Here is a 7,155-nt window from a genome sequence, read left to right as displayed (position 1 = left end):
AGGGTCACCAACCACCAGACCAGGCTGCCCAGAGCCACATCCAGCCTACCCTTGAATGCCTCCAGAGATGGTGTATCCACAACCTTCCTGGGCAACCCATTCCAGTGTGTCACCACCCTCTGTGTGAAAAAATTCCTCCTAATATCTAACCTAAACCTTCCCTGCCTCAGTTTAAAACTATTCCCCCTTGTCCTATCAGAATCCACCCATGTTAACAGCCGTTCCCCCTCCTGTTTATAAGTCCCCTCCAAGTTCAGGAAGGCCACAATGAGGTCTCCCCAGAGCCTTCTTTTTTCCAAACTAAACAACCCCAGTTCCCTCAACCTTTCTTCACAGGAATGGTGCTCCAGCCCTCTGATCATCTTAGTGGCCCTCCTCTGGACTTGTTCTAAGGGCTCTGCAACTGAGAGCTCCAGGCCTGGACACAGTCTTCCAGTTGGGGCCTCACAAGAGCCGAGTAGAGGGGGACAATCACCTCCCACTCCCTTCTGGCCACCCCTTTTTTAATGCAGCTCAGGATAAAGCTGACCTTCCAGGCTGAAAGTGCACACTGCTGGCTCATGTCCAATATCTCTTCTACCAGAACCCCCAACTCAGTAGAAGCAACATGAATCTGACAAAGGTCTTCTGGAAGTTTGCAAACCTCATATCCACTCAGTTTCTTGGCGTTCTGAGCATCCAGGGTGAATGTGTCTGGTATACTTTCCAAGAGATCTGCAAACTAAGAATCTAATCTCTTCTGAAGTGAAAGTTTAAGGTTACTCCTGACAGAAATGATGTCAAATTGTTAGTTAAAATAAATACTGCTTCAACTACCTTTTTCAAAATCTTTTGGAAATTTTCAAAGGATGTAATGTTATGAAGTATAATTTGCATTGCATTTTGAAGGTGAATACTCTTTTAGTGACATTATTGTTTTCAGTAATACCTCTCTTGATATCTCTTCTGCGTTTTATTCAAGATAAGTTCTTTCTTGTTATTTGCTACTTTTGTTCTCCTGCCTCTTTTCCCTCCATTCTATTTGTGAACATTGCAAATGTGAATTATTCACAACTATGCAAAAAAGAGGTACTGCTGTACAAATAAAGAAATTCCAAGGACTACATTGTAATAATGAAGTTTAAAACACAATTCTGTGTCCACATGTAAAATGTTGGTTAGTCGGAAATACACTCCAGTATAACCTTAGATTTTTATGTGAAAAAAAGAATGAACAGCAAATCTTATCCTTCTTAACAAGTCTAAAAGCATATGAAAAAGTGGAAAAAAAATATTCTGCAAACCTATCACCAAAGCCTCATGGAAGTCAGAAGTCAGAAACCGCAGCTGTACAGAGGTCAATTATGCCTTTTGTCCTTTTCTGCTTATTGAAACTTCATGACATGACAGTTCTCTTGGAGAATTAAGAACTGTGAAATATAAAAATTATCTACAGAGATAGTATCTTTTTCTCATGATTCTGCAAGAAAGGCTGTACAGACTGTTGAAGCTGAAAGATTTTTTCACGTTATCTCTGCAGACTGTATATTAAGTCACATGGCAGAAATCAGAAATCAGAAATGAGAGGGATGCTCAAATTTAGGATTTTATGCAAGGAAAGAATACTGCAGAATTGTGGATTTTTAAAGTTATCGTGCAGACCATCTAAAAACTACAATAAAAAACACAGAAAAGTGGTTTAGAATCACTAAGTAACAGTTCTTGTAAATCCAAAACAGCCATGCCAGTTATCACACCCTACTTCCTAGTTGACTACGAGACATGGTCACCTTTGTATCCATGAGAATTCCAACTGTACTCCACATTGATTTATATCAGTAAGGAAAGTTTATTTTTTTAGACAAAAGGTATGCAACTCCTAAGAACCGCTGTCCTGAATTCTAGTCAAGGCAACACAGCTATTACTCTACCAATTTATAGATGTTAAATATTATAAAATTATTGAGGATTTTTGAGTTGCAGAGACATCACAAACACTGCATACTTCACAAGGCTGCATACTTCACAAATTATTGTAAGTTTGAGTTTCCCAGAATCTGGATAAACTTTACTGTGTAAAACTGAAATACATGCAAACAACAATCTCCACTTACTACTGTAATAAAAATGTATGCATATGTGGATAAATAATGAACGGTAATGACACTTCAGCTTTGCCTGCAGTCTGAAAATACAAGAAGTAATAATACCAGCTTTCAAGGGAGTAAAAGAAATTTAAGAAAAAAAGAAAATCAAGTATCTTTCTAAAGTCAGAGAAGCAAATAAGGAAGTCAGGAACCCACACTTGTGATTTCAAAACATAGACCAAAACAATCAAATTACTGCTGAATTTATGTTTTGTAAACACCCTTTTCATTAAATGCAGCTGGTACTTTGTTGCTGCCCTAAATAATTCATTTTTACTGCTGGAGTGATATTGTACTGTGGAGGGCTGACCTTGGCTATCTGTCAAGATTCCCACCCAGCTACTCTCTTACTCCTCCTTAACAGGACAAAGGGAGAAAATACGACAGAAAAGCACATAGGACAAGACCATTTAACAAGCACAAGGAGATCATTTGCCAGTTACTGTTTTGAGCAAAACAGAGGTTTTTTTTCTTCCACTTTTAAATAGTGAAGGATGATAAGATATAAGGACAACCATCCTCTCCAGTGACCCTCTCACTCTCATGCTCAAATTCACTTCTCACTCCCAACTCTTCCACCTCCTCCCCATCTGTAGGCAGCACAGGAGCAATGGGTTGCTGAAGTCAGTCCTCTCTGCTGCTCCTTCTTTACCTCTCATACTTCTCTCCTGATTCACCCCCAGATTACAGACCTTTACAGACTATTCTAGCACAGGTTTCTTCTCCACAAGGTGCAGTCCTTCAGCAGACTGCTCCTGCATGGGTCCTCAATACCCAGCTCTCAAACTCTCCTGCCCAACTGTGGGCAGCTCCCCATGGGATGCAGCTCTAGCTCAAGGCTACTCCTGTGGGAGTACTCCATGGGCTGTGTCCTCCAGCCAACATCCACTGCTGAACTGTGAGCTCTTCCATGGCTGCATGCGGAGAACTCTCTGATATAACTCGCCCTTCGATGTAAAGGGACAACTTGCTTCACCATGCACAAAGAATGATGAAGTATCTCTACTTCAGTGCCAGGAGCATCTCCTCCCCCTCCTTCTCTGACCTTCGTGTCTGCAGCATTGCTTCTCATGCTTTTTTTCTGTCCTCTTTCTCTCAGTTGCTTTGCAGCATTCTTTACTCTGTCTTAAGTACATTTTCCACAAAGCACCTCCACTTGGCTGCGGGGCCCAGCAGTATCCTGCAGGGCCATGGGACCCAGCTGGCCCATGCAGGCCCTGCCACAGTCCCTGCACCATGTACAGCCTGGACAGTCTGAGGGCATAAACAACATTCTAAAATCTGTAAGAACTTCTGTGACTTAGTGAAGTCAATTTTACTCTAACAAAGCAACATGTTTATGCAATTTTGAATACTACACAGTATTTACAGTTTTCTAACATTGTGTTACAGTGTTAGCTGAACTACAGAAGTAGTTTTTTCAATGACATCTTTAAATTGTTTTATTCTGAGTGCTAGATCAAAAAACATATGTTGAAATGAACAAAATAATATATGTTTATATATGTCACTTGTGATATTTCCAGTTATTTTTCTTTTTTAATCATTGGTCTAAAAGATTCCATTCATAATATGAATAAAACCAAATTGCTTTCTTAGAAAGCCACTAAACGCACTCTTTTATTAAATGAAATCTTGCTTAACTGAAAGTACAGATTATACATCTTCTATGGCTACCTTAATTGCAAGCAGGCTGTGCTGTATCCCTCAGTCCCAATTAAGTATGAGTTGACTGCAGTTTCTTCCAGAACTAGCAGTTTCATGCAGAATAGCCACTCAAACAAAGAGAATTTTAAACTATTTGTATTTGTTTTTACTACATATGACGTCTTCCAAGAAAAGATTTAACAAAAAGCAGGGGGAAACTCTTACCCAGTCATATCTAAAAAACTAGCACCGCAGCTTTTGAGATGAAATACAACTGCAAATGTGTTATGTGTTGTTTTGAGAAACAATAGTAATGGCTGACTCATTACATTTCAGAACACTTAGAGGTTTTGGCATCAAATATGGGTCAAAACCCACTAAACACATCAGTGAGTGACATTCATTAAAATAAATCAGGCAAAATGGTACTTGTATGATAACATGTTGTGACAGTACTACTGCTTTCATAAATAAAGAGTGAAAATTAAACTTTCATAGCAAAATATTTCACTAGGCTAGATTGCAAAGTTTTGACATGGTCAATTCATCACTGCAGAAACCAGACAAAGCTCAGTCTGCTGTAGTAGGGAAGCTCATTATTTCATTAAAATTGAACTATATCTACAACTTCAACATTTCTTTTATTAAAAAAAATGACCAAGAATTTGAATGGTAATTATCAGCCTCTTACACCACAATTTAGTTTCCCATTTAAATGAAGGAAGAAATGTAAGAAATAGTCATTGTCAATAAAATTGCACTGGATTCAAAACCTACACAATGTAGAGGGATAGATTCTAGGAGCTATTATTTGTTCAGTAATTCGGAGCTAGCTGAAATCATCTAGAAAAACCTAAACAACATTTTTTCAACAGATTTTTACCATCGCAGAATGTTTGGAAGGGACTCTGGAAGTCATCTGGTTGAACACCTTACACAAACTGGAACACCTAGAGCACATCTGAAAGGACTATGTCCAGGCAGTTTCTGAAAATCTCCAAGGAGGGACATTCCTCTACTGCTGTAAGAAATCTATTCCAGTGCTCCATCACCCACACAATAAAGTACTCCCTGATATTTAGACAGAACTTGCTCTTTCCCTACTGTCCAGAGACTGCACACTACTGAAAAGAGCTTGGCTCTGCCTTCTTTGAACTCTTCTTTTGGATATATTTACACATCGATAAATCCCCCCGAACTTCACTTGTCCAACCTGAACAGTCACAGGTCTTCCAACTTCTCCACACAGGAGAGATGCTCCAGTTCTTTCATCATCATTAACCAAACCGAAAACTACAGGAAGGGTCAGTTTTAATCTCTGAACAGGTTGGAAAGCAATTTCCCAGGATTTTGAGCCCAATCTTTCAGTCCAAGAAATACAAAGTTTAACAGGATCGCTTTCACAAACCATATGAATTCTGTTGTAACACCAATGGCCTTGTGTGCATACTTTATCCCCTTGGAAGATTGCTCATTAAATGTAAATACCTCTTTGTCCATTAAAGTCTAAATTTGCTCCCTCTCTTTATACTGCCACAGTTTTTGCATTGTTCTTTAGTTCTGCAGTTACCATACAGATAAAATTTGTCATTTACTATTTTGTAAACTTTTCCTTTGTACTGTACAGTTTATGCTGAAACACTTCCTTATCTTTAAAAATTTATAAGCAAAAGATTATAAGCTAAAACAAACATATATGAAGCCAAAAAATAAATGAATGTTTCAAAAATGACTAAGATTAAAATTTTATTCTTGTTGAGAGGAAATGAGTTTCAAATTATGAGCTATTCTTTAAGGGTTTCAACTTGTGCCAATTTCATATAAGAAATTTTGTGAAATCTTATTTATTATTTATTATTACAAGTCAAAAAAGTTGCTTCCCACATTCTCTTAATGATAATACCTTTAAAATACTACATCACATACTACTAAAATAAAAACAGAAGTACGGAAGAACAAAAACATAAAGAAAAAAATAGAAGCACGGAAATAATCCCTTCCTGGTAGTAATTCTTTCTAGGTACTGTCTACTATATTCAATACAGTCTATAGTCCACTGCAGATCTGAATCTGGTGTCTTCTCATCACAAGTTGAAGGCTTCTACAGATGCTAAATCATGAGGCTCAGAGAGATTGAAGAGCCTATAAAAGCAATGCTCAGAGAATCAGCAATAGGCTCTAAGATTCTTATGGACTTTATGTCACTAAAAACTGGCCACAAAGGAGCTGCTGTACCAGGTACTTCTCCTTCATACATGCCAAAGTTCTAAGTTAGACGCTTTTGCTTCCTGAAAACTAACACAGATGTATAGCTATGACAGAATATTGGCATTAAAAACCTAACAGAGATTATGTGAATACTCCCTTTCAGGAATTCTGTGACAGACATATTCCTAATCCTGCAAATAATTCTACCAACAGATAGTTGCAATCACAAAAGCCTCTTCTGTAAGTATAACAGCCATGCTTCTTTCGTTATTCAAGGAACAATTCAGGCTAAATTCTACATAAAGCAAAGAATCTAGAATTCTTCTTTAGTCACTGCACTGAGGTTACTTTATCATAAAATACTGGATGTGAAAGTTTTATGCACTAAATCAACTTTAGTCAGTAGGTTTGGAACCCCATTTAATAAACAACAAATATTAAATTTTTATTAAACACTTTAATAAGACTTTTTATCAAAAACTACACACTATCACTTTGCTTATATAGCCTATTCCTTTTTACTCAGCATTTAAGATATACTTTAAAAATGTGAATCTATGTTTTTAGACATAAAGCAATTTAATTTCAAAGTAAGAAATAGAGAATTCACGTAACCCTCCAAATGCTGTAGGTGCTGCATTCTAAACCTTTCCTAAGCTGTAAACTTGTTATGAACACTTATGTACATTACTAATTAGTTTACTGAAAACACCTACCAAGTGATTGTGATATAGAAAATGATGTGATTTTTAACGCTTTCACAAAATAAATAGTACTGTTCCAATCTAAAACGTAGCATCAGCACCTACTGTAAAAGTGGAATTTGAACAATCATTCACTACTTACTGTCATTTTAAAGTTACTGATGCAGAACATGCTTCCTCACTGGTGAAGTTAGTCTTAATATTTTTATTTATTTTAATTTATGCATTTTTAAGCCTTCTCCAATCTTCTCTTTCTTAAAATTGCACTGTATTAGAATGTTTTGTTCACACATATGACTTTCTTCAACACAGTGAAACACGTGAAACTATAAACTGTACTTGCCTCATTTAACAATATCATCTTTTTAAACTCTGTCACAATTCCGGGATTATTCAAAGCACTAATCTGATTTTCCAATTAGATCCCAAATAGGGAAATTAAAAATCTGTAACAGAAGGTATACTTAAAA

Source organism: Meleagris gallopavo, chromosome Z (assembly GCF_000146605.3).
Source record: "Meleagris gallopavo isolate NT-WF06-2002-E0010 breed Aviagen turkey brand Nicholas breeding stock chromosome Z, Turkey_5.1, whole genome shotgun sequence".
NCBI lineage: Eukaryota > Metazoa > Chordata > Aves > Galliformes > Phasianidae > Meleagris > Meleagris gallopavo.
The sequence above is the reverse complement of the archived record's forward strand: the minus strand, read 5'-3'. Positions refer to the sequence as shown.